Raw genomic sequence first — 24,915 nt, 5'->3', positions numbered from 1 at the left:
AACCTTGAATTGTGTGTATGGTGATTTGTATGTAAAGATAAGTATTTGCAGAATAAACTTAGCTAACTATCAAGAGATGGCTGAGCAAGGGCAGAAGGCTCGAATTACTCTTTAGGGTCATTTGCATTAAAGCTTTTTGAGGAGATTAAGGGGCCGATTTGGATGTCGGTTGGAAAGCCTCCGACTGACATCCAAGGGTTCAAATCTGACAGCCTTTTTACAATGAAGGCTGTTGGATTTGAAACTGGCCGGTCATTCTGGCTGGTTTCCGACATGCTCAAGGAGCCCGTTGGCCAGTTGGAACCGACATGTAATCCCTTAAAGTCGGCGTTTCTGCCATTGGGATTACGATGTTGTTTTCCCACAGGCTTTTCATGTCGACTTTCTGACATGAGAAGTCTGTCGAGAAGCTACTTTGGGGGCACCTAGCAGGCGCCCATTGCAAAAGCAGCCTCCATTTCGGGACCTGGGGGGCACATATGGTGCCCCCTATCAATCTCTGTACCGAGTGGCAAGCACCTTGTGGGGCCTGCCATATGGTGTGGGGATTAACAAAAACTCCCATTTCTTGATGGGAGCTTCTTGCTGCGGCACAGTGTGGCGCCTGCTAAGTAGTGCCTGGATTACCAAAAACTCCCATTTCTCTATGGGAGCTTGTGCTGCGGCCGGTTTCCTAATACTGCTGTCGGCACCGCTGACCGGAGGTCGTCAGTCCCGATTCCCCAACGGTGTCGGGAGGACGTGAATCGGCCCGACATCGTAATGAGGCCCAAGTGTTTTCTAAATCAGAAGACCTTCAGCTCACCCTTAAATGCCACAAGGTTTGGGTATTGTGAAAAAAATGTACTACATCTACCATAGTGCAGTGTGGGAGAACATGTGCAGGACGTGAGAGTGCAAATCACAATTATATTTTCCTGTCCTCTATTTAAGGTCACCAAGATTACAATGAAACATGACCAGAACTGGAAGACATATCTTCAAAAGGTGTTTTGGCCATTGATTAAAAAATAAATTCTCTCTCACGTGTTAACTACTTCGTTTTCGAGGGCCTTATTAAAAAAACGGAAATCAAAGAGTGTAGATTTAGGTTTGCTCTTGTCTCAGCTATAATGTATTTGGAATTCATACAAAATGCACCTCAAAATGTATGGGGTCAATTCACAAAGGCATTTTTAAGAGCATTAAGTCTTAAAAAGGAGAACTACTTCATGCACCCATTAATACCGATGTGAATTGGCCCCAAAAATGCTCTCTACTTTGCTAATGAAAGAGGCATTTAGTGGCCTTTCTTCTCAAAGATTCCACAGCGAAAACGCTTCTGTATGCTAGACAATGAAAGGAAACGTGAACCTATTGCCTTTTAAGTATATCTAAGTGTCGGTTTCCTGTGCAGGAAGGCTTCTGATATGTCAGCATGCTTTTTTTAAATGGCAAATAAATCGAGAAATTTCCAACAAAATATTGTAAACATGTAAACCATTTTCTAAAATGATAGTGAATGTCTATACAGATAATCTCTTAATCTCAATGAGCATTGTTGTAAATGTGGAAGTTCGTAGGCAACCCTACGTATTACACTCTGAGATTAAAATTTTGCATATTGTTTTAGCCTCTTTGAATTCAGTACATGTTAGTTATTATGTATTTGTAATCCTTTTACTTTATAATGAAAATTAGTCACCTACTTTATAAAAAAAAATGGTAACCTTTTCTTACCTGAGCAGTACTCTTGCACGTACCAGCGACCTGCGCCATTAGGTCTGCTTCGATATGTTAATTGAACAAACAAAAAGATTATATATTAAAACAAACAAAATCTACGTACTATGAAAACAACTCTACAATATCCAGAACACTTGTATGGAAAAGCTGAAGCAATTGATGGTGAAAGAGTGGAATATCATACTGTCATCTTTCACGCTTGGCTTGGTGTATTATATGTATTTTAGCAAATCAGTGGATGGGAATAAGGGTTCTGTAATTATTTTAAGTTTATCTATTCTAAACTTTTTTTAAAATAATTGTTTAAAAAAAAAAATCTTAAATATTTCTTTATTGGCAGTTCGAAGCAGATTACATTGTACAGTGTTGTACCACAAGGAAGAAATATTGAACAACAAGTGTATACATATAGCTGTATCTGCCATCAATATAACAAATCAGCGTGTATCAAATAGATTTATAGCAGTAAAAAAGGCAACCAGAAACATCTTCCACTGGGCAGCTTGATATCGCAAATTCCCCCTGCATAGAACACATACATACTGCATAATATAACCAGTAAAGCCTTAGTTTATAAAGAGAAAAATACATTTTATAAACAACTACCCACCCAGAGTCTCCCCCCGGATGTATGTCGTTACAACGCACACTTTTACAACGCATGCACTTACAACGCATTTTTTACAACGCAAAATCCATTACAACGCATTCCATTACATAGCATGACACTACAACGCATTTTTAAAAATTACCTTTACAACGCATTCCATTACAACGCATACTACCTTTACAACGCATACCATTACAACGCATAATATTAAATTTCATTTAAGGTAAGTATTAGATAGTATAGGGGTAAAAATTACTATTCTAACTCCAGGGGGTGCAACAGTAGGGTAAGTGTTGGATAGTATAGGGGTAAAAATTACTATTCTAACTCCAGGGGGTGCAACAGTAGGGTAAGTGTTGGATAGTATAGGGGTAAAAATTACTATTCTAACTCCAGGGAGTGCAACAGTAGGGTAATTGTTGGATAGTATAGGGGTAAAAATTACTATTCTAACTCCAGGGGGTGCAACAGTAGGGTAAGTGTTGGATAGTATAGGGGTAAAAATTACTATTCTAACTCCAGGGGGTGCAACAGTAGGGTAAGTGTTGGATAGTATAGGGGTAAAAATTACTATTCTAACTCCAGGGGGTGCAACAGTAGGGTAAGTGTTGGATAGTATAGGGGTAAAAATTGCTATTCTAACTCCAGGGGGTGCAACAGTAGGGTAAGTGTTGGATAGTATAGGGGTAAAAATTACTATTCTAACTCCAGGGGGTGCAACAGTAGGGTAAGTGTTGGATAGTATAGGGGTAAAAATTACTATTCTAACTCCAGGGGGTGCAACAGCAGGGTAAGTGTTGGATAGTATAGGGGTAAAAATTACTATTCTAACTCCAGGGGGTGCAACAGCAGGGTAAGTGTTGGATAGTATAGGGGTAAAAATTACTATTCTAACTCCAGGGGGTGCAACAGCAGGGTAAGTGTTGGATAGTATAGGGGTAAAAATTACTATTCTAACTCCAGGGGGTGCAACAGTAGGGTAAGTGTTGGATAGTATAGGGGTAAAAATTACTTTTCTAACTCCAGGGGGTGCAACAGTAGGGTAAGTGTTGGATAGTATAGGGGTAAAAATTACTATTCTAACTCCAGGGGGTGCAACAGTAGGGTAATTGTTGGATAGTATAGGGGTAAAAATTACTATTCTAACTCCAGGGGGTGCAACAGTAGGGTAAGTGTTGGATAGTATAGGGGTAAAAATTACTATTCTAACTCCAGGGGTGCAACAGTAGGGTAAGTGTTGGATAGTGTAGTGTAATATTATGTGTTGTAATGGTATGCGTTGTAAAGGTAGTATGCGTTGTAATGGAATGCGTTGTAAAGGTAGTTTTTAAAAATGCGTTGTAGTGTCATGCTCTGTAATGGAATGCGTTGTAATGGATTTTGCGTTGTAAAAAATGCGTTGTAAGTGTAGTGCGTTGTAAAAGTTGCGTTGTAAAGGTTGTTTCCCCTCCGCCCCCATAGCTTCTGTTCAGTATTGCCGTATACATTAATAAGTAGTTCCCAGTTCTAGTCATAGTTCCACCACTTGAAATAATATGAATGTGGTGGTTCACACTTGTTCAGGTGCACAGATCTGGACTGTCAAGGCAACTCCTCTTCCTTCACCCTCTCCCACATCCTCTCCCGAATGGTTTTCCCCAATTGGCTCTAGCAATACTTGTGTCATCGCGCCCCATGCAAACAGGGCATCTGTCACCTCCGCATCCCTGCAAATTTAAATGTATTTTTATGATTATTTTTACATTTTTGAATTTAGCCACATTATTTTCAGTTTAATATTTTTTTTACATAATTTTTGTCGGAAATAATTGTATGTTTCGAAAAAGATGTTTCAAATTTGTTTTTGTAAATAATTTGTGGGTTTTTTGGTTCTGAATTTTTATTTTTATTTAATAGTTTTGGTTTGTTTTTTATTTTGTTTACGTTTTGAAAATAATATCATTTTTTTAAGTTGAGGGATATTTGAGTAAACCAAATTATATAAATCTCCATAATCTAGTTTAGTTAGGAGAGGTAACAGGACACTGTAATTTCATAAAGTCAAACACTTTTCCTAAAGTAGGTAAGTTTGGACTGTGAATACTAAATATTAAACTTCACTTCCCTTAAGTCCAACAGTTTCCCCATACAGCTAGGTTTGGAATGGGAATAGTAAATTTTGGATCCTGAAATTCCAACACTATTTCAGGTGTGGATAAATTTGGAGTGGTAATAGTAAACTGACCTATCCAAATTCCAACACCTTTCCGAGTGTGGCTATGTTTGGAATGGGAATAGTTAATCGGACCACCCCATAGTCCAACACTTTCCACAATGTAGCTACATTTGGTCTGCAAATAGATAATACGACCTCCCCAATGTACACTGTCTTCAATGCGGCTATGTTTGGAATGGGACAAGTTAATCAGACCTTCCCAAAGTCCAACATTTTCCCCAATGTGACTACATGTGGAGGGGGAAAAGTAAACTTGACCTCTTCAAAGTCCAACAATTTCCTAGTGTGGCCAGTTTTGAAGTGGGAATAGTAAATCTGACCTCCCTAAAATCTGATACGTTTACTAGTGTTGCTACATTTGGAGATACATATAGTAAAACTGAGGTTTGTTAATTGATGCCATTTTCATTTGTTCAATCATATTTTTAATATAAAATATTTTATACAGAGTTACTAAATTCTATAAAAATGTATTTTTCAGTTTATAAATTATAAACATTTTCTATATATTTTATACAGAGTTACTATATTCTATAAAAATTTATTTTTCAGTTTATAAATTATAAACATTCTCTATATATTTATATTGAATTATGTATAAGGTGAACAGATTTTGAAAAGCAACAACTGGGACATGTTGGAAATAAAGGTAGGACTAAAGCCTTTATTCTCACTAAAGGCCTGTCCTGGTTTATGTGTAGCCCTGTAAATGTGTAACTACATACATAAATACATGTTTGCATACATATATGTGTGCGTGTGTGTATGTATATATATATATATACACATATATATATATATATATATATATATATAGATATATACACCCACAACCTCCTTTTTTATGGAAAAGAGTCCTTGCACTCTAGATAGGGTTGAACATGAAACTTTATTTAAAACTGTTCCCCCAGAGACGTGTTTCGGCAAGGAAATGCCTTTGTCAATCTGGAAAAAAACATCATGCCGCCTCCTGGTTTAGAGAGCCAGTTGCACCTCCATCCTCGTTAGCATGGAGTGAAATACCAAACTTTAATTTACGTTTAATAGCAGACTGCCATCAAAGTAAACAAAAACAGCTCTTAGGTCTCTTCAGTTTTTCCCTCCTTTCAGAGTCAGCTCTCCCCTCTATCCACTGCCTCGAGGCAGTGCCCTGCTTGTAGTATATATATATATATATTCAGCACTTACCAATTCTCCTCCAACACATGGACACGGACCACAGAGTAAGATGTTGATAAAGGCAGAGTGCCAGGGGGTCAGTGCGGGGGGGTTCCAGCACATAAAAAACAGCACTTTGATCAATATCCCGTGAGTGCTCTCCTTTTTGTATGACGACTGGGATGGGTTTGTGCAAGTGGAGTTTTTTTTATATCTATCTATATCTATATTCTTAAAAAACCATAGGTTTCACACATGTTATAGTTAGCTGGACATTTCACTCGTAAAAAAACAATGAAATTCCCCCGTTATAGTTAGTGCAGGCAACTATAACTCACATGACCGCAATCCTCTGCTGATGACGTCAGATATTACATCACTGTATTTAGACACTTATTTACCCATGTCTTCTTCCATTAATCTTTAGCTATACATATATTACAAATATTTATTTTTCATAAAGACACATATGTCATCAGTGATGTAATATCTGACGTCATCAGCAGAGGATTGCAGAGTTAGTGCAGGCAACTATACCATGTGTGAAACCTATGGTTTTTTAAGTGAATTTGCAAGGTTTTTTAAATGCTAATTCCTAACTATAACGTGTGTGAAACCTATGGTTTTTTTCAGTGAATTTGCACGGTTTTTTAAATGCTAAGTTATGTATTTTTATTTATTTGTTTTAAGGTTTTTCACCGTGCGCGTACCGTACGCGCACGGTGTGCTTCGCGCACCGTGCGCCCACGTTACGCAGTTCGTGGAATTTTTCCGTTTCTACCGTACGCGCACGCTACGCGTACTCCGCGATTTTTCGCAAAAAAATTAAAGGAAATTTTGGCCCTTGGGGGTCCTTCTGGGACCCCCTGACAAAGGCTAGGGGGTCAGGAACTGTCCACCCTGCCCCCTTTTCACATTCTCCACCTTTGTTTTTCACCCCCTCAGACTGCGAGAGACAAAATGGCGGCCGACACTTCCTGGTTTCGACCGATTCGAATGTTTACTAAGATCTAACAACCAATCAGAATCGCGCTCGCGCACGGCAGCGTGCGCGTACGGTGAGTTTTACCGTACGCGCACGGTGCGCGCTTATAGATATATATATGCTTTTAAATGCTATTTTCTCAGGAAATACTGAACAGATTTACACCAGACCTGCAAAAGGCACATCCCTGACCTGAGGACTACCTCTCTGCCAAATTTCAAGTAATTCTGTTCAGCCGTTCGGGCTGTAGCTTGGACTAAAGGTCCTATGGAAAAATGCATGGGGAAAACGCGTTTTTCTCAGCCCCCGCTTGACGAATCCCCCCGAGACTTTCAGGGAAGGAGCGGAGCGCCCCACCTATTTTGAAAATTTCGCGAGGATTCGTCAATCTGCGCCAAAGTTATTCCAAATAGAATGTTGCGGATTTCCTATGGAAACACGATCCTAACTATAACTATCTACTGGCGACCGCCAGTAGATAATATATATATATATATTTATTTATTTTGTATATATACGCACACATATATACAAACAAACATTTACAAGGCTACCACTCTGATTCCTCCTCCCCAATCAGTTTCCCTTTTGCTGGAAGCATGCAGCTGACCTGTGCTGCACAAAAAAATAGATACATTATTTCAGACTTTAGAGTGGCCCAGTGGAAACAAGAGCATACGTTTCTATTCTGCTGTAGAGGATAACTATACCGTTGTTCCAAACACCGGGACATGTATTTAAAATTAGGAACACTGGGACAGTCCTCAGCAAACTGGGACTGTCTGGTCACCCTAATTATATACACTTATTTCATTAAAAGATTTCTAATAATAAACACCAAGTTTATTGTAACATTGTTTTTATGTACACAATATCAAATCTTATTTTTAGTCAAATAATAAAACATTTTTGATGTTATCAAATGTGTTCATACTTGTTTTACAATAATTCATGACATTTAAACAATTATTTAAACTTTATTTTTGTTTCTTATACATTTTTATATATTGAAATACTGTATAAACATTCTTAAATTTTTTATCGGCATGTTTTAATATACATTTCATTACCATTATGTGAATTTATTTAATTAATCAAACTCATCTTAACGTTCATCATATTTAATATTGTATTACATACATATATTATATCATAACAAAAATCCCAAATTGATAGTAGGAAGGACACTTAGGGTTCCAAAGAAAGTTTATTATATCTCTCTATATATATATATATATAATGGACTTACTGAAGGACTGCTAGCACCAGAGGCACTTTGTGAATGAATGGCATTTGATAAAGGTGTAATACCGAAACGCGTCATGCCCGCATTAATAAATGGTCTTTGTAAGCCCCGCTGTGTCGCCTCATCGACTTCGACGGAAGGAGCTGTTTTTTGATGTATTGCGTGCTGCCACTGACACGCGAGGATGGCCCTTCCGCAACAGTCCAAAGGGATCGATGGCAATTTTCCCGGACTACCTCGCATTCTAAAAGTGAGCAGGGAATATGCTGACAACGTGTAGTCCAGACTTTCATGGAGAGACGTTACTACTTTAATGGCGTCTCCATACCTGCCACCGATGGAAACTGCGAGGCTGGAAGTGTGGGATACAAAGACTGTGATTGCCCAGTACAAGCGCTACAGATCTTACCTGGCTAAAAGTCGGTTCACTACTTCAGGATAAAAAGATAAAACCGGCTAAACGAAACCACTCATGAGCACGATGGACAAACTGCATGCTGGGTAATGTAGTCTAATAACTTTGCATTGCTCGAGTGATTCCGCTCAGGTGCGCTCCATACTACTTCAGGTTGGGGCTATATAATGGACTTACTGAAGGACTGCTAGCACCAGAGGCACTTTGTGAATGAATGGCATTTGATAAAGGTGTAATACCGAAACGCGTCATGCCCGCATTAATAAATGGTCTTTGTAAGCCCCGCTGTGTCGCCTCATCGACTTCGACGGAAGGAGGTGTTTTTTTTAGATATATATATATATATATATATATATTCCTTTATGTCGCTTCTTCTCAGACCACAGACCCGTGGAAGGTGATGCGTGCGCCAGCGAAGCAGACCGGCAAAAGTATCAATAGAAGCCCAAGCCCCTCAACAGGAATAACGCACTCTCAGGACACACCACGACAATGCAGCTCAAGAATGAGGATTTAATGGCTCTTCGTCACGTGTTTCGGCCAACCTGCAACCTTGCTTACACGTGTGCAACAGGTTAAGGCCATGACTAAACTGTTCATGGAGGAACTGGTGGGCTGTAAACGAGATGGCATGATATCTAAGGACAAATTTCTATTTTTGTATAATGAATTTTTGCTCATGCTAATATTGTATTTTATTCCCCAAGTTCTTAAAAGTATGTCCCCAGTTCCAGGTCGGAACATGATATCAGCTAGGAAGAGATTACTGGAAAACATCTCACGCTATGCGGATTATTTCCTACAAGAATTTGATGTGGGCCTTCCTTCTTATATATAAGGGACACCAGAGACATTTATTTGAGAAAACTTTTGAACCAACCTTGGTCAGATGAGTATATCTTAATAACCATGGACATTGCCTCCCTTTATAAAAGTATTGAGCACAGGGATGCTCTGAGGGCGGAGGAACACTACTTGAACAACAGACCTTTGGAGTTTTTTAATCATAACAAAATGTTGCTAAAAATGATTAATTAGTGCCTCCACAATAATTATTTTTCCTTTGGGAATGAACTATTTCAGCAGCACAGGTGTGTGGCCATAGGGGCTTGCTACTCCCCCACTTATGCTTGTTTACATGTTGGCTGGTGGGAGGAGCGAGTCCTCATGGAGGAGCACCGCTCTGACTGGGACACTCACGTTGACAATTGGTGGCGAAACATGGATGACGTGTTTGTCATTTGGAGTGGAACACAAATACAAGCTGAAGAATTTGTCACAAGAATCAATGTCAACGCCTTAAATCTTGAATTCATTGCTCACATAGACAAACATGCAATACATGTTCTAGATGTTCATGTCTATGTTGATAATGGCAAACTTGAGTCATGTTTATTTTGCAAGGCCACAGCAGGGAATTTCATTTTACGCGCCTTCAGTTTCCATCCTAAGCACCGTATCAGCAGTATCCCATACGGGTGATTTTTAAGAATTCGTAAAGTGTGCAGTTCAGATAAAGATCTTTTTCAATATCAACAAGCGGCCAAAATCAGATTCATACAGAGGGGCTATGACCAATGTTCCCTCTAATTATTCTTCCTCTTGTGCTGCAGCGGAATGTTTGCGTGCACACTTTTCTTGCCTGTGAGCGCAACCGAGTTATATGATGTGCAACTATGCAGGTGAACCAGGTACTGCTTAAAAGTAGGTATAGAGGAAGGGAACCCACATTTTGGAAACCTCCTTTGTCCATCCACGCTAGTTTTCACTTTTCTAAAGTGTGCATTTCATGGCACATTTTCCCAATGATACTGACTTAAATGTGTTAGGTTTAGATACTGTTGAAACTGATAGCTCACGAAAGTGACTAGCACTTCAATCATAGACACTGTACTGGAATGAAAGTAATCATATGAAAATCTGGAGTATTCTTCGTTTTTTCCTATATAAAAAAACAACACATCACTTCTAGACCACACAAAAAAAAATGTGCAAAAAGAGGAAATATGCCGATGTGAAAAAGTGCCACAGCACAAATATTGACCATCCAAATTTATATGCCAGCCCAAAAAATAAGCATCTTGCAACCAGGGAAAGGATCTAGACTAAAATATGTATCTCAAATACCTGTGACACAAAAGAAGGCAATCAACAGTACAAAAGAGATCGGTGCAGTCATCCATTTCTTGGTGTTAGGAATATAGCAAAATGTATGTGAGCATATATAAAGATGTTCTGTGGTTGCACTTTTAACGGAGAGGAAGCACTACAGTGCCTTTACTTGTCTAATAGTCACTGTGCCCAGTGGTCGAAGTGGGCGGGATCGGCAGGGCACGGCGTGCCCCTACTTCTTCAAGTCCAATGATTCTGTTCCCCTACTTTTTTATTTTGAAAAGGCGCCCCAGGACACAAGAAATCACCATCGCCTTTAAATAAAGCTCGGTGTTCCAGGCGTTCGATGAAGGGCGGCAGAGAAGTAACAGGACTCTGTCTTTTCCTTCTTGCCCAGAGAAGAAAAAAACGGTGTCCACTTCTGCTCAGCCGCTTCAGCTACCCCCCCCCCCCCACTCTTTCCTTCTTCCCTCTCTTTCTGTCTAGCAGTTCTTCTATTACTGATAACCGTGACTTCAAGACGGTGTTCTCACTCTTTCCTCTACTTTCTTTTATTTGCTCCCCTGTGAAATGGATCCAAAAAAGAGAAACATTTTTGCTGGAAATGTATTGTTCTGACATTTTAATTCCAAAGTGCAGCATCTGGAATAAAACGTTAACAATATGAAAAATAACTAAATAAAGTAAGACAGAGTGGTAGCAAACTGGCAGATTGATGTGCCACAGAATACCTGACCGTAGATCACTCTGAACATAACACACTGTTCACCTGTCACTGGGCCACATAAAATGTGCCGTGAGAAAGGTCTGCACATTACTGGGGTGTAAAATGCCTGAACATGAGATACTAGCCAAACAAACACATCCATGGTCACTCCATCATGTGTATTTCTCTTCTTTGCTCTCCTTAGTTCTCACTCTTCTCATACACTTTTCCTCTTTGTTATATTCATATTTCCTTGTTTTCTCTTATGTTCATTATCTATTTCTATCACACTCCATAGTTTATTTTCTTCAGTTCCCCCTTTTACCCCTACTTGTTAACCACCACACAGACACTATTGCTTGTGCCTGTTTTTCATAGTTTGGAATGAACAATTCAAATCAGATAGAGAAAACATGCCCTGGATCATGGCTGAATTATAATTTCTTGGAGGGCATGACAAAGTTCAGAAATCCGGGTCCCATCTAGATTTCAGAAGTAGGAAAAATCAGATGTTTAATGCTTCCTCCTTCTTATGTTCAAGCAGAGCAAAATTAAAGAAATCAAGATACAGTCTACAAAGAAAGACTGAAAAGCGGACTTTGGAACTGGGGAACTATGCTCGAATGTCAGCGTTTGTTCAATATCTTGTGATTCTGGGCAGAAAACATAATCTCTCCGTGCCCACAAAAAATGAATATGACCTTTTGTATTGTAACTGATCCTCATGTAAAGCACACCGATACCTTTGGTCGGGTTCTCTATATATAAAACTGCAAAAAAAAGAGACAGACTCATTAAGCAATGAATGCTAAACTTGCCAGTCTGCTATCAACGCATTGGATCCGCTCACCCTCCCCTGCTGATTTAGGGCCGAGCTCCACGGCAGGTGTTCACATTCCTCTCAATGGTCTCTCAAAATAAAAAAAAAAGAACTGTCCCGAAAGCGGCATTTAACAGCTCATTATCTGTGCGGCAGCATCATCACTGATAGCTTCTTACAAATGCAAGCTGCTCTAAGACACTTCTTTTATGCACAGTGACTGGATAACAGACACCTCCAGGCCCAGTCCCCATGCACAGAAGAAATGCTGGCTGGTGGATGGCATGGATATACATCACCTTGGTCTCCTGGCTCTAAAACCTAGCGTATCAGGAGAACACATCGTATCGGATTGACAACGCGTGCCTTCCTCACTTCTCAGCAGAAAGAAAGGAGGAGTCACTTGAAACGCTTCACCGAAGCATTTCATGGCAGCCGGAGCTCGGGAAGGTGCGCGCTGCATCACACTACACTCAATGCGCGGAGTAAAACACATTGTGCGCGCCCGCTTGAGCGCGCAGGTGAGAGGGAACTATGGCTATGACAACAGAATTTTAGAACAGGCCATGACCAAAGCCAATACAAAAACTAGTCAAGAAATGCTCAGCCCCACCACCAATTTGGGCAACTCTGAATGTAGTGTTGTGCCCAAGAATAACCAGATCGATTCCAGTGTGAGGCTCATCACAACATACAGTAGACAGGCAAGGAACATTAGAGCTATCATAACCAACAATGGCCCATAGTTCTTTCAGATGCGATTTTGAGCCAGACCTTACCGGACAAACCTACCTTTACCTTTTGCAGAGCACCTTCTATGCAAAGCGCTCTTTGTCAAAAGCAGTCCTGAGCTTGACATCAAAACTAGTTGGCTGTCCCCTAAACATGGTTTTTACAAATGCAGTACATGCCAAGCTTGTAAATTCGGGGACAACACATTTTCTTATACCATGGCATTCAGTTAAAAACCAATAGATCTAAGAGGATGCTGCACATGCAGAACTGAATATGTGGTATATGTCTTCCAATGTACTTGATGCCTACTTTATGTAGGCAGTACTAAACTGCAGGTACACATCAGGATTCTTCAACATTTGAGAGACATTGTTAATTCTGACTCTTCCTACCCGGTGGCTAGACATTTTAAGAACACACATAACAGCAATCTCAACTGCATCCAATATTTAGTAAAATGGGCAGTGCACGCGCACAAAGAGGTGGCAATCGAGAGAAATCATTAAGCCAGTTAGAGTCAAAGTTCATTTTGGAACTCGACACTAAGACACCTAATGACCCTAATACCAGTGATGATTTAAATAATTTTTTATAATTTCCCAAAAATATTTATATCATGATTTGATCCCTCATGTTTTAGTGCCCATAGACCTTGTAGCTTTTATGGTAGGTCAGTTTTATCTATGCAGGCACGCATGACACAGTAAGGTATCCCATGAATTCAGGATTACGCTGCAATTTGGCTCTGGTTTTTGCCCATTCAGTAATAGTTTTGATACACTCAGTTTATGCATTTTAAGTCAACTCTTTCCAACTCTATTGCTCTCTGTTTTTAATATCATATATCACTTAGCACTTTAGATAGTTAGGCACTTTAGTAACATAGCATTTTACTTAGCCTATCGGCATATTGGCATAAAACTAGCATTTACTATCAATTTACAGTATTATACCTGCTTATATTCATAGTATGTGATGCCATGAGATCTTTGCACTGTAAATATGTTATAGATGCAGTATTTTTCCACAATAATAATTCTGAATTTGATTGCACTTTTGCACTTTATACTGAACTTCCCTACCTTTTATTCTAATGAACTATCAACTTTGTTTTATTTATTCACACTCTGCTTTTAGATTCTTGCATATGTATTGATGTATTGGTATTGGTACTCTAATGTTTAAAAACTAGTTCAAATACAAGTTTAAGGATGGTTTTAGGGAGAAGCTCACAGATTTTGCTTAAACATAAAACATCTTTTTTCAGAATTTCGTTAAGGCTTTTTTAGCAATCATTTTTTGTATGCAATCAATTTGTGCATACTTTTTTATTGGGTTTTACTACATCTTTTATGTACATTTTAAAATCTCAATATTTGTATATATGTGCATTGTATCTGGCATCTTACGAATATCATGTTGGCAAATGTAGTCTTTTGTCAGTGACTACCACTGCATGTTGATTTAGCTATCACGTGGTTTTGGATTTAAAAATCTGTAAATGCTGTGGCATGATCAAAGCCACTGGGTGTGGCTGAAATGCGTCATGGACAGCACTTGAAGCTCAAAAACATTTATTTTTGAACCGCGTCATTTTGGAGTCCGTGCCCGCTTCTGTGAAGAAGTTGTTTGCTGTATTACGGGATTTTTTTCTGAGATAGATATATATATATATATATATATATATATATATGAAGATAAAGCAGTCCTGGCCCACCTACTGCAATGAGGGGGTTCCTTGGAGGTATGGACCACACAAACGCCTCCACACAATTAAGGATGTTTCGCAATTCTTATTTATTTCAAATGACACCTCATAGTGTAACAGACAAGTGTCCGCCCTGCCGCGTTTCGATCGCTCCACGACGATCTTGATCACATGACTCGCCACTGACGAATCACTCCTTAAATATCAAGTGTGGCCGATCAATTAAAAAAAGACTAGTGTAGCATTGTGCAAAAAAAAAAACCAGACTATACAAAATGGCTGTTTGAACAATAGACTTGAGTGCACGTATCACATACTCCATCAGCACATAAATAAATACAATAAATACCACGAGAATAAATATTGCAACTGGGTTAAGACATACATAAGCTAAAAAAGGAGAAAATTATGTAAAATGTCATAACAGAATATTCTTTGAAAACAATAGTCAGGTCACATTATCCATGTAGGTCGTGGTCAGTACCACAAAGAGATAAAGTGCGAATAACGAACTGACAAATATTGAGTAATATGATCCTCCCTCACTTTGAAATAGCATCAAATATTAAACCCATGCAAATATAACAGGATATAGTTATCTTCTCGTATTGAAATATTAGAGTGCCTAAACGTCTTATGGTTAATAATTTATAGTCTATTAAAGATACATATAAAAAAATAGTGCAAATGTGCAATGTATAATATAAAAAACCTTAATTGCACTATATACACTTATAAAAAAGAGTAGTGGGGGCTGCCCAAAGGCGCAATTTCAACAAGAAAAACAACCAAAGGTTGTCAACCAAAGTGCTAGTGCTGGAAATCTGAATGCCAGTGCCAGAGTATACAAAATGACCTCTTTGCTTACATGAAGTATATAGAAATTCTTGATTGGAAAGACCATGGAAACGAAAACATGCTGAATATAGATGCAAAGAAGAGAGTATGAGTCAAAAAATGTCAGGCAGAGCAAACAGACACAATGGGAGAACCTACTAATACAAATGCTATAGAAAATTGTGTAGGTCCTCGCTCGTGTTAAGCCCATCGGGCATCTAAGTTTCAAGAGTCATAATGAGAAAACTCGTATATTATCCCAGGGTGCCGTAAAGAAAGAAAAATAACAAAATTCATGACCTGTACCACAACTCCTGTGGTTTACTGTCTGGTATGCCCATGCAGCTTACAGTACGTGGCAGTACCATACACCCGGAAAAAATAAGAGTCCTGGAACACCAACGAGCAATCATAAATAATGATGCCAATTACCCCGTATGCATACGGCCAGCTCTAAACTGGGGTGGCATGGTGAGCAAAATAATGATGGATTTAACCCAGATCTCTTGACTGAGGGTGAATGTTTTGATTTGTTCTGCATTCCGTCCATCAATTGTGTGTCTTTTGCCAATTACCCCGTGGCACGCCACTTTACTAGTCATCACAGGAGTAATAGGGCACTCCTACAGTTCCTCTGTCTAGACTGTATCCCTAGTGACATCAGGGGAGGAGACAGGGAGAAGAAATTACGACGTCTGGAATCGAGATATATCATCGATCTTCAGACGAAGTTTCCAAGTGGTTTGAATGGAGGGGAGGAGCTGGTAACACATCTGTGAAGCAAGCGTTGAGCTTATGATGAGTATTGTCTTTAAAAGTAGGGCATTCAGGAATTTAATGTTAAAACTGTCCTTACAGTCAAAAAGACTCCAAAGCTATTTTCACTATAGCGACACTGGCTGCTCCATAGGACATCTGGTTAAATTATTACACTTAATAATGCTAATTTTGGTTAGGAAACAGCTATAAAACATTTTATTTGTTAACAGAAATCCAATTCCATGGGGATGTCAGATTTTTTAATACATTTTCTGGAAATGGTACTCTTAGAAACGTACTTTGCACTTGCCTAAAGCCTCTGGAAGTCCATTTTCATCTGTTTCTCCACTTCTGCCAGCTATTAATTAGCATTTGTAGAAGTGTGGAAACCGCTCTCAGAGCAGAGAACAAATACCTGGGTGTGGTATGTGGTTTTCTTCCCTCAACAGGATGAACGGAGGGGCTGTACCCAGGAACTGGATTAACTTCAAGAGGCCTACCCAGTCACAGGCAAATGTTAGCTGACTCTGGGGTAGGGAACTTCCTTTGTCCCCCCCAGAGATTACAGTGTCACATTCTGCTGCAGTGTCAAATCTTGCTTGATGGATCTGCAGGGCTTTACATATAACTCTGAGGCACACTTTAGAAGCTGGGGAAGCAGGATACCAAACACTGATTACTGGAAAATCCTGCTTTGTTCTATCAGACTTCCATCTGTGTGTTTATTGGGGATACAGTGAGTGCCCCAAACAGGATTTTAGTGTTAGATGTGGGAGGACACTAGGATTACCATTCTATACTCCCCGCATGCACCCCCAGATTCTGAGCCCAAGGTTCGTATGGCTGAATACTTACACCTTCTTTAAAATGCCCTAAGTGGGTTGGGTTGGCCCCAGAAAACGTTTACCCCATTGGTTAGGGTGTGCTCATGAGTTATTCCCATCCACTTGCTCGTGCCAGGCATGAATCTGGCACCTCCAGGCACACACTTCAGAGTACTCCTGGACCAGAGGAAAAATGGAAGAGGCCTGGACCTGCAATCTGTGACCTGTTTGGAGCCCTGGAGGACTAGATTTGCACCGCCTTGTACCAAGGACAAAGAGATGGACCCCAAAGTTCATGAAGCTGACCTCCTGTTAAAGCAATAGGGACACAACACGCTGTAAGAGGCCTTTTCCAGAAACTGCCAAGCTGAACATTGGCAAGTGAATATGGACTGGACCCTGTTTTATGGTCTCTGCATGACACCCTGTGAGTCTCTCTGTGCCTCCCCTGAGGTCTTGAGGGCTTTAGAAGTGTACTCCTGAGGTTGATTGGAATTTAAAGGGCTTAAGTCAGAAGGTAAAATCTTTAACCAGGATGATCTTGGTTGATGTATCAGACCCGCGCTTCACCGCAGTTGGCATCAAATTGTGCATAGGTCCATTCAACTGCGACCACTAGCTATCATTAGTACTTTGTGCTTCTTGGCGCCATTTCTACTTATTCATATCGCTTATTCATCCATTATTGGCATTTGGTCCTTTTGCTGTCATTTTTTTAATTAGATTTTGCAGTTTTTTTTTATTCATTTGGGGATTTTTATTGTTTTGCATTTCAACTTTATTACGTTTTTGGTACTGCATAAATACTTTAATGATTGCCTCAAAGTTAATCCTGTCTGCTCTGTGCCATAGCTACCACTTGGTTGAGCACATGTTTATTTAGTGATTTTGAGGGTTTATCCTGACACAGGTTGGGATTTTTCCTTACACTGAGAAGTATTTATTGGTTAATTGTTCGTGCTTTAGTTTACTTTCGCTTTAGATAGCTATTTTTGACACTATAAATAAATTGCACAGTTTGTTATTTATTTTAATTATTTTATATTCTTTAATAAAAGTTGCACAAAGCTTTCATTCTTTTAATTAAGCTTACTCTGCTTTTTTTTTTTATTTAGTAGTGTTTGGGAATGTAGATAAATACATTACCAAAAAGTGGAATGATTTAAAAATGTTCAAAGAATACATGGGCAGATGATGTTCTGAATTATGGCCATTAAGTACTAAATGATAGTGTGGTTACCATATCTGTATGATGTAGGAGTCCATCAGTGGGTTTAAGATATGGAAGACACAGACCTAATGTCATTGTATCATTAATGAAGTAATGTATCAGGAGCACTACTAAGCTTATGATATTGGGATAGTGTTGAGCAGATGCGGAGGTACAACTAAGCAAATAACAGACGGTTTATTAGTTGTTTCATGATTTGGCACTATTCAAAAGCTGATAGTATTCTGACTATTACTGAACTAACGGCAAAGAGGTCTACAAACGATTTGATGTATAATCATAAGTGAGGTGATTAGATAGGGGATATTATTGAGTTAGTAAATACGGACTTGCCTTGTTGAGATATACAATGATGTGCATTTTTTTAATTTGTGTGCTTTGTGAACTGGGAATCTTGTGGGTTAAAAAAAAGACATAGCATCAACAATGCTTTACTTTGTTCGGGCCATATGGGAGGAGGCCTCGAGACACATGCAGACAGCCCTCCATAAGGAGCTCGTCTTGACGCCGAAATTGGGCCTATTAAACATTTGGGAGGACACTGACCTAACGGAATCAGAGAAACAATTCACGACGCTAGGATACACGCTAGTTAATCGGGAGATTGCTAGGGGGTGGGGGGTGGGGTAGTGCGCCACGGCCCAGCGGTTGGATGACAGAGCTTGATAGATGTATGCTGGCGGAAACGGAGCTCTATGTAGCTAGGGGATGTCCCAAAAAATGGGATCGGAAGTGGGACAGGTGGAACAAATACCAAGGGGAACCTGTAGCATCCCCCACGGCTGAATTGGAAATGCGTCAACAGGCAGAAAGAGCAGATTGAATTAAATGTATATTTTGTTTACTGACTTGGTACATACGAAAGTGGGGTCAGAAAAGAACTTATCCTCAGTCTATGATGTATAACTATTCTGTTAAACTAATAAACAAATTTAAACAAAAAAAAACAATGCTTTACTTTGGTGGTAAACTGCAGTTAAGGGCTGTCCAGAGCTAGGGGGTGACAACACAGATATACAGATAGGTGCCAATTCTGAATCCACTGTTCCATGTCCCTTAATATGACATGTTGGGAGCCATACACTCTCCTGTCTTCAGCAGTGTCTGTGCCCACCCCTCTAGAGCACCAGAAATACTGGATTTGCTGCCTGTTGCTTAAGGTGCCAATGTGCCTCCTAAACACCACACTCTCCATTTCCTCCCTCTCCTCGCCACATTATACTTGCAGTGGGAAGAGCTGTTTTCATGCACTTCAGGATTTCCTAGTGCATGATATCTCTCCTGCAGGATGGTCTCTACTAGTAACGCTGGCTTGCAGTGGACTGGACAAGTCCAACTTCGCCTTTTTAAAGTCGGTGCAAGTTAGGGATCTTTGCGTGCCTTCAACAAGGTGCACATTCCTGGCTTGTGAAATATACATTTTGTAATGAATATCAATGGGAGAGAGAGGAATGGAAAGTGGCTAGTTCACTTCCCCTTGTATATGTATGAGTATCAAAAAGAACTAGCTAGTGGATAGAAGCTCGAGATGTGTGTTCGAGAGTAAGGAAAAAACATTTGTTTTTTATGAAGGCCCTCACCCACCAACCTAGTTGGTGGCATGCTTCATCATCGGACCCCACCCCGGGAACCGAGTGTGCCTTGGGTGTGCTGCGACGCCTGACTGCATCGGAGCAGGTTTTGTTAAGTGAGTGTGCAGTGATGGTGTTGAGATCGTAGGTTAAAAACTGTCCTAAGGGTCCCAATATCCACACGGACTATTTTAATAGGGGTCCCTTGGCAGTATTAAAAGCAAGGCGGCGGATGTGAGTGGAGGTGACTAAGGACTCCCACATCCTGTGTGGTCAATATGTTTCAGCCAGGCCTCTTGTTAATCTGGCTTTCATCAGGACCGTATGTGAAAAGTGACTTAAAAAGGTGGTCTGCAGAGTATGTGTGACCAGTTATGTGATGCACTCGCTAAAGTGCGATATATGTGAGAGGATGGTTTCCTCTAGCGGTTTTGTACTCTGATATTGTCAGAGAAAAACCCCATGAGTTCCGGGAGGGGGCCCGGCTTTTAGTCACACATTCATCAAAGCAAGCGACCCTTAAGTCAAACCTGCTTGGCCTGCATCGGAGTTCCGAGTACAAAACCGTTCATTATTGCTAAACACTGCGCCCCCACCTGAGGTCAGCAATCTCCCCCCCCCCCCCCAGGTGGGCTCCCAGTGTGGTCGCCCCGGTCGCACTGCCCTAGAGCCGGCCCTCTGTGGCACAACACCTGACTACCCCTGTATCCCCTTCCTTCTTCTTCCCTGTCTGGAGACAATCCACAAATATTCTCAACTAGGTATCTTCTTTAAAACAGAGCTAGCAAAACCTACCCAGCAGCACATCCCTTTGGTGGTCCACCGGACCTAAAATACAGCAAGCAAACATGCTTTGTTGGTTTGGACCAGAATGAACTGTTTCTGCTGACTTCCCCTCCAAATCTTGCTCTTGGCCTGAGGTATTGACAATGACCTTGCTTCTGTCTGCCTGCCTGCTGACTGGAAGTGCTGGCTATGAGAGGACCTCTGTCCATCTCAAGAGGCAAAAGCAGTCAGTCAGAAACAGCAGAAGCCCTCAGTGATTACCTACCAGAGACAGTGGAGAATAGCTACAACAATGGCAAAGCGCATGTGATATGCCTTTATAGCCAGAAAATCTGCCACAGTAATAATCTGCCCCACATAACTGAGTGACATTTTGTTCAATCACCAGCCTCCCATTTTACCATTCTCAGCACCCACTATCCTTTGTGTGGTCTGGTTAGAGCTCTCAAACATTATGCTGGTGGTGAGATCCACCGGCGTAAGGTGTGGGAGCTGGAAGAGTCTTCCTAAACCACAAGGGGCAGTGTAGATGGGCAGAGGTACATGGGCTTCCCCTTTGCCCTGGATCCTGAACTCATCATCGCAGAATTCAAGGGCCATTGAGATCCAATGTGTGACCATTGGCCCACTCTGATTGGGATTAAAATAAACTTTCTTTTGGTTTTGGGGCCAGTCCATCCTCCACCATTATTAAGAAGGACAGATGATCCGTGTGACCAGCACCTGGAGGTCAGGAGCTATCCTTTGCCAACTTCTAAGGATTTCTTAACCTCAAGAGGGAGAAAGACAAGTCATAATGACGAGGGATCCAATCACATGTTGCAATTCCAATCAGTGGTTCAAAATATATGCCACTTTTAATTTTCCTGGTAGCCCAGGGAACCCTATTTTGACTGTGGCTGGTACAGCATGTGATATCAGTCACTTTGGCCTGCAATCAACAATGACATCAACTTTATTGTACCAGATAGTGCCAGTATCCTGAGGAATCATAACATATTTACTGTATCTAGTGGGAACTGTTATAACTGGACACTTATCCAAATTTGACTGACTTTTAAATGGCTTGATCCAGATTTTTGCTCATTTCGCACCAAAAATATTACAAATTAAGACTATGTGGACACACTCCCTAGTCAGTCTACTTAGTGTAACGTTTCACCTTGAAACCTCTGTAAATGTCTATAGCTTTCAGCACACTAGACAGTTCCGGAGCTATCCATGATGATGAACTCCTACTGTATAACATTGGTCCATTTTTAATCATAGGAGGTCTTTTGCCAACATTAACCACAGAAAGAGGGATTACATTTTAAAAAGGTCTTAGGGCCCTATCACGACTTTGGCGTAAAGGCGCCAGCTCAACGCCGACTCCGCTGATCCAAAGTCATAATTGCCACGACGGTGGACCACCAGTGCTGTACCACCGCGATTCTGGCAGTCACAAGCCCACCAGACTCGTAATCAGCCCCTTAGTTCTAAGCATTTCCTTAACCCCTTGCGTGCGCATTACGGAACCACGCCGTCATGAGCCACGGGCGGCGTGTGCTCATGACGGCGTGGTTCCGTCATGCTGTGGCCGCTCCGCCCACGCGTCGCTGATTCACCGCCTGTGCGGGAAAAATAAAGAGTGGGCGGAGTCGTGACGGAACCACGCCGTCATGAGCACAGCTCGCCCGTGACTCATGACGGCGTGGTTCCGTCATGAGCATGGCGGCGCCGCGCTCACCCCGCACCCCCCCAGCGCCGCGGCGTAATTTGCGCCGCGGCGAAGGGGTTAAAAATCTCTGGGATGGTTAGCATTAGAAACCACCGTCTACCACCATTTTAATTCAGTTTACTGTTCAGAACGGAATGTTCTTTATGAGCATGTCATTTATTTTTCCAGAAATGATCCTGGACAGGCATTCATCTTTATTCTATGTGTGAAATTGTCTTACACTATGACTTGCTCAAGTTTCATACTAATCCCATCAGCTACACACCAAGCTACCTAGAAAGTCAAAGAGACTTTTAAAGTCTATCTTTCGATTTGAAAGCAAGTACTCAGCCCTCTGATCAGTTTATAACACTTTGAAGTCTTACCTCTGATACAAAAAGGAGACCATTCGATCTTCAGGACCTGATAAAAAGCCTGACATAATCAGTCAGTGACCCTAAACTATTAATAAGTTGATAATACAAGTCCTAAAACTAATAATGATCAGATGATAAAAGGGTGCATTTATGAGCTGATGTAATTAGGGGCTAAATATGAGTTGATGGTCTCATGGGTTATGATCATTAAAAAAACTGCGTGGGTGAAGGTCGTAAACTCCACTACCCCGGCAGATAACCGGCCACCATATTTAGAGATCTCCGCCTGCCTAGTGGAGATCTCTGTGCTTTACACTGTAGCTTTTCAGAACAGCCACCATGTTTCATGAGACCGTTCAGAAAATTTTTGTTTTTCAGAGTTTGTTTATGAAATAAATAAATGGCCTTGGAATGCAGGGAGTTTTCACCAAGCATGTGGCGGTTATTTTTGGGCAGGTGTATCCATGCCATACCTAACTGGATTGAAGAGGTACATCAGGGGCAGATAATCCAGTGGCAGCCGGTACAGTACAGGGGTGGCGATGGGTGGGGAGGAGTAGAACAAATATTAAAATTCACTTACCTGATCTTGACGCTTCTCTCCTCCGTCTCTCCCACATCGTATCTCTTCCAGGGAGCACCCAGACTCCCCACAGCCAACCACAACGCTGCAATCACAACACCACAATGCAGCGTTGTGATTGGTCTAAGCGCCCTGGTTCGGCGCTCAGACAGGGGCTGGGGGCCTGGGCATGTTCTCCACCCAGGCTGTAATGCAGCCTGTGTGGAGAACATGAAAAGTGTGCATGACGCCCAAAGCGCCATGAGCACTTTAGAGTGCAGCTACTACTTCTCCACCCCAACGTCAGGGGATCCAAGCCCCGCCCCACCCGTGATGCTACTAAAAATAAAATGATAATACCTTCAGGTATTATCATTTTCTTTTTAAACTACTCCGTGAGCAGTGGGGCAGCGCTCCTCCGCTTTAGCGAAGGAGCTGCCACTTGGTTTAATCTGAGGTATGTATACCCAAGGCCCCGTGTCTGTGGTGCTGTCCAGTCTATGATTTGTATTCGATCCTAGGTTGGCCTTCCCTCAACCAAGCCCAGTAAAATTACCAATTTGTGAACATTAGATATTCAGCACTTAATGTGATTACAAACATGGCCATTATAGATGCAGTGTAACTTGGCACTGTTTAAATTTAGTTTTGTACAACATCTTCGTTTTCAGGAATCCCTTTAAAGAATATATAAAAATCTGGTACTTACTACAAACTTCTCTGCAAATACGAAAGACGGTTTTGTATGAGGCACCCTGGTTTGTCGCTCATTTCTCACTGGGGGGAAAGGGAAAGTGAAGGTGAGACGCACAAGAGTATACTAGGCAGATAGATTACATGTGTATATGTTAAAAGCTGCATTTGCAGTCAATGGTGCAGTCACACGACGGAGCAGTGTTTTACAATGTAATAACAGGTCGCTTTGCACATGTCAACAATCACCTCAGAAAGAGGACAGCCGGAAGTCCCCTGGTGCCAGATTATTTGAGGTCCCCATAAATTTTGTGCTTCCCGGAAGTGGAGCTCATCGGCAAGGGTAACTTTGGCCCTAGTGGAAGAATTAAAACGAGGCCCCTTGGGGAGGTAAAATATAGCAATAATTAGGGTTCAATTGCCACCCCGCCCCCGGACCAATGGTGCCACTTCACGTGCTGCAACACCGTTCATAGCTGCGCCCATGGAGTTCAGGGAGTTCAGGCGTAAAAATATAGGTGCGTGGCGTAAATTTATGGTGAGATATATTTTATGTGTCTCCTTGCCTGTGCCTGCATTCGTTTCAGTCATGTGGTGGGTGCATGAGTGGGGTACCACTCACACTCAGCAGAGGAAATTTACCATGCGGACCCCAGCTGCCGTAAACCCCGTGATCCGAATATCACTCACACATCTAAGCAACAAGCGCTCAACCCAAGGTGCTATCTTACCAAAAGATGGCGGGTGTCCTGTGCAGAGTCTCTCTGGTTCACTGTGGGCTTACGTCTGGGGCAGAGGCAGAGGCGGAAACACCAGGAGGGGCGCCATTACTTGCAGTGAGATTGAGTGAAGATATCTGTCAACACAACGGCATCTTTGAAACCAAAATGTGAGACGCAAACCATTAGAGCCCAGACCCCCAGGATGACCCCCGCCCCAACCTCATGCAATCCCACAATCGAAACTAACCAGTCCAAGAGTGTGGGTAAAACGGCCATGTTTAATAACCATTAAAACATTCATAAACATGACAATAACATTTTTTTTAAATTCACATGTAACATTCAATATTCACAATTTTAATATTTACACGTATTACCACTGATCATAACCACCGGTTATGCAATATCTACTTCCTCCA

At 41.2% G+C, this 24,915-nt stretch overlaps 1 long non-coding RNA gene across 1 annotated transcript in view; it reads right to left on the bottom strand.

Annotated features, from left to right (window-relative positions):
• LOC146868082 (uncharacterized) overlaps positions 1-24,616 on the bottom strand; it is a 58,329-nt gene extending 33,713 nt beyond the window's left edge. The window contains exons 1-3 of the long non-coding RNA XR_014962412.1: positions 24,506-24,616; positions 23,791-23,858; positions 1,720-1,766 (exon numbers count right to left, since the gene is read on the bottom strand). This is a non-coding gene — a long non-coding RNA (uncharacterized LOC146868082). The remainder of the gene's footprint in view (positions 1-1,719; positions 1,767-23,790; positions 23,859-24,505) is intronic.
• Between the last annotated feature and the right edge of the window lie 299 nt (positions 24,617-24,915).

This window comes from Triturus cristatus, chromosome 1_2, assembly GCF_964204655.1.
Source record: "Triturus cristatus chromosome 1_2, aTriCri1.1, whole genome shotgun sequence".
NCBI classification, from domain to species: domain Eukaryota; kingdom Metazoa; phylum Chordata; class Amphibia; order Caudata; family Salamandridae; genus Triturus; species Triturus cristatus.
This window is presented reverse-complemented; position numbering and strand designations above follow the sequence as displayed.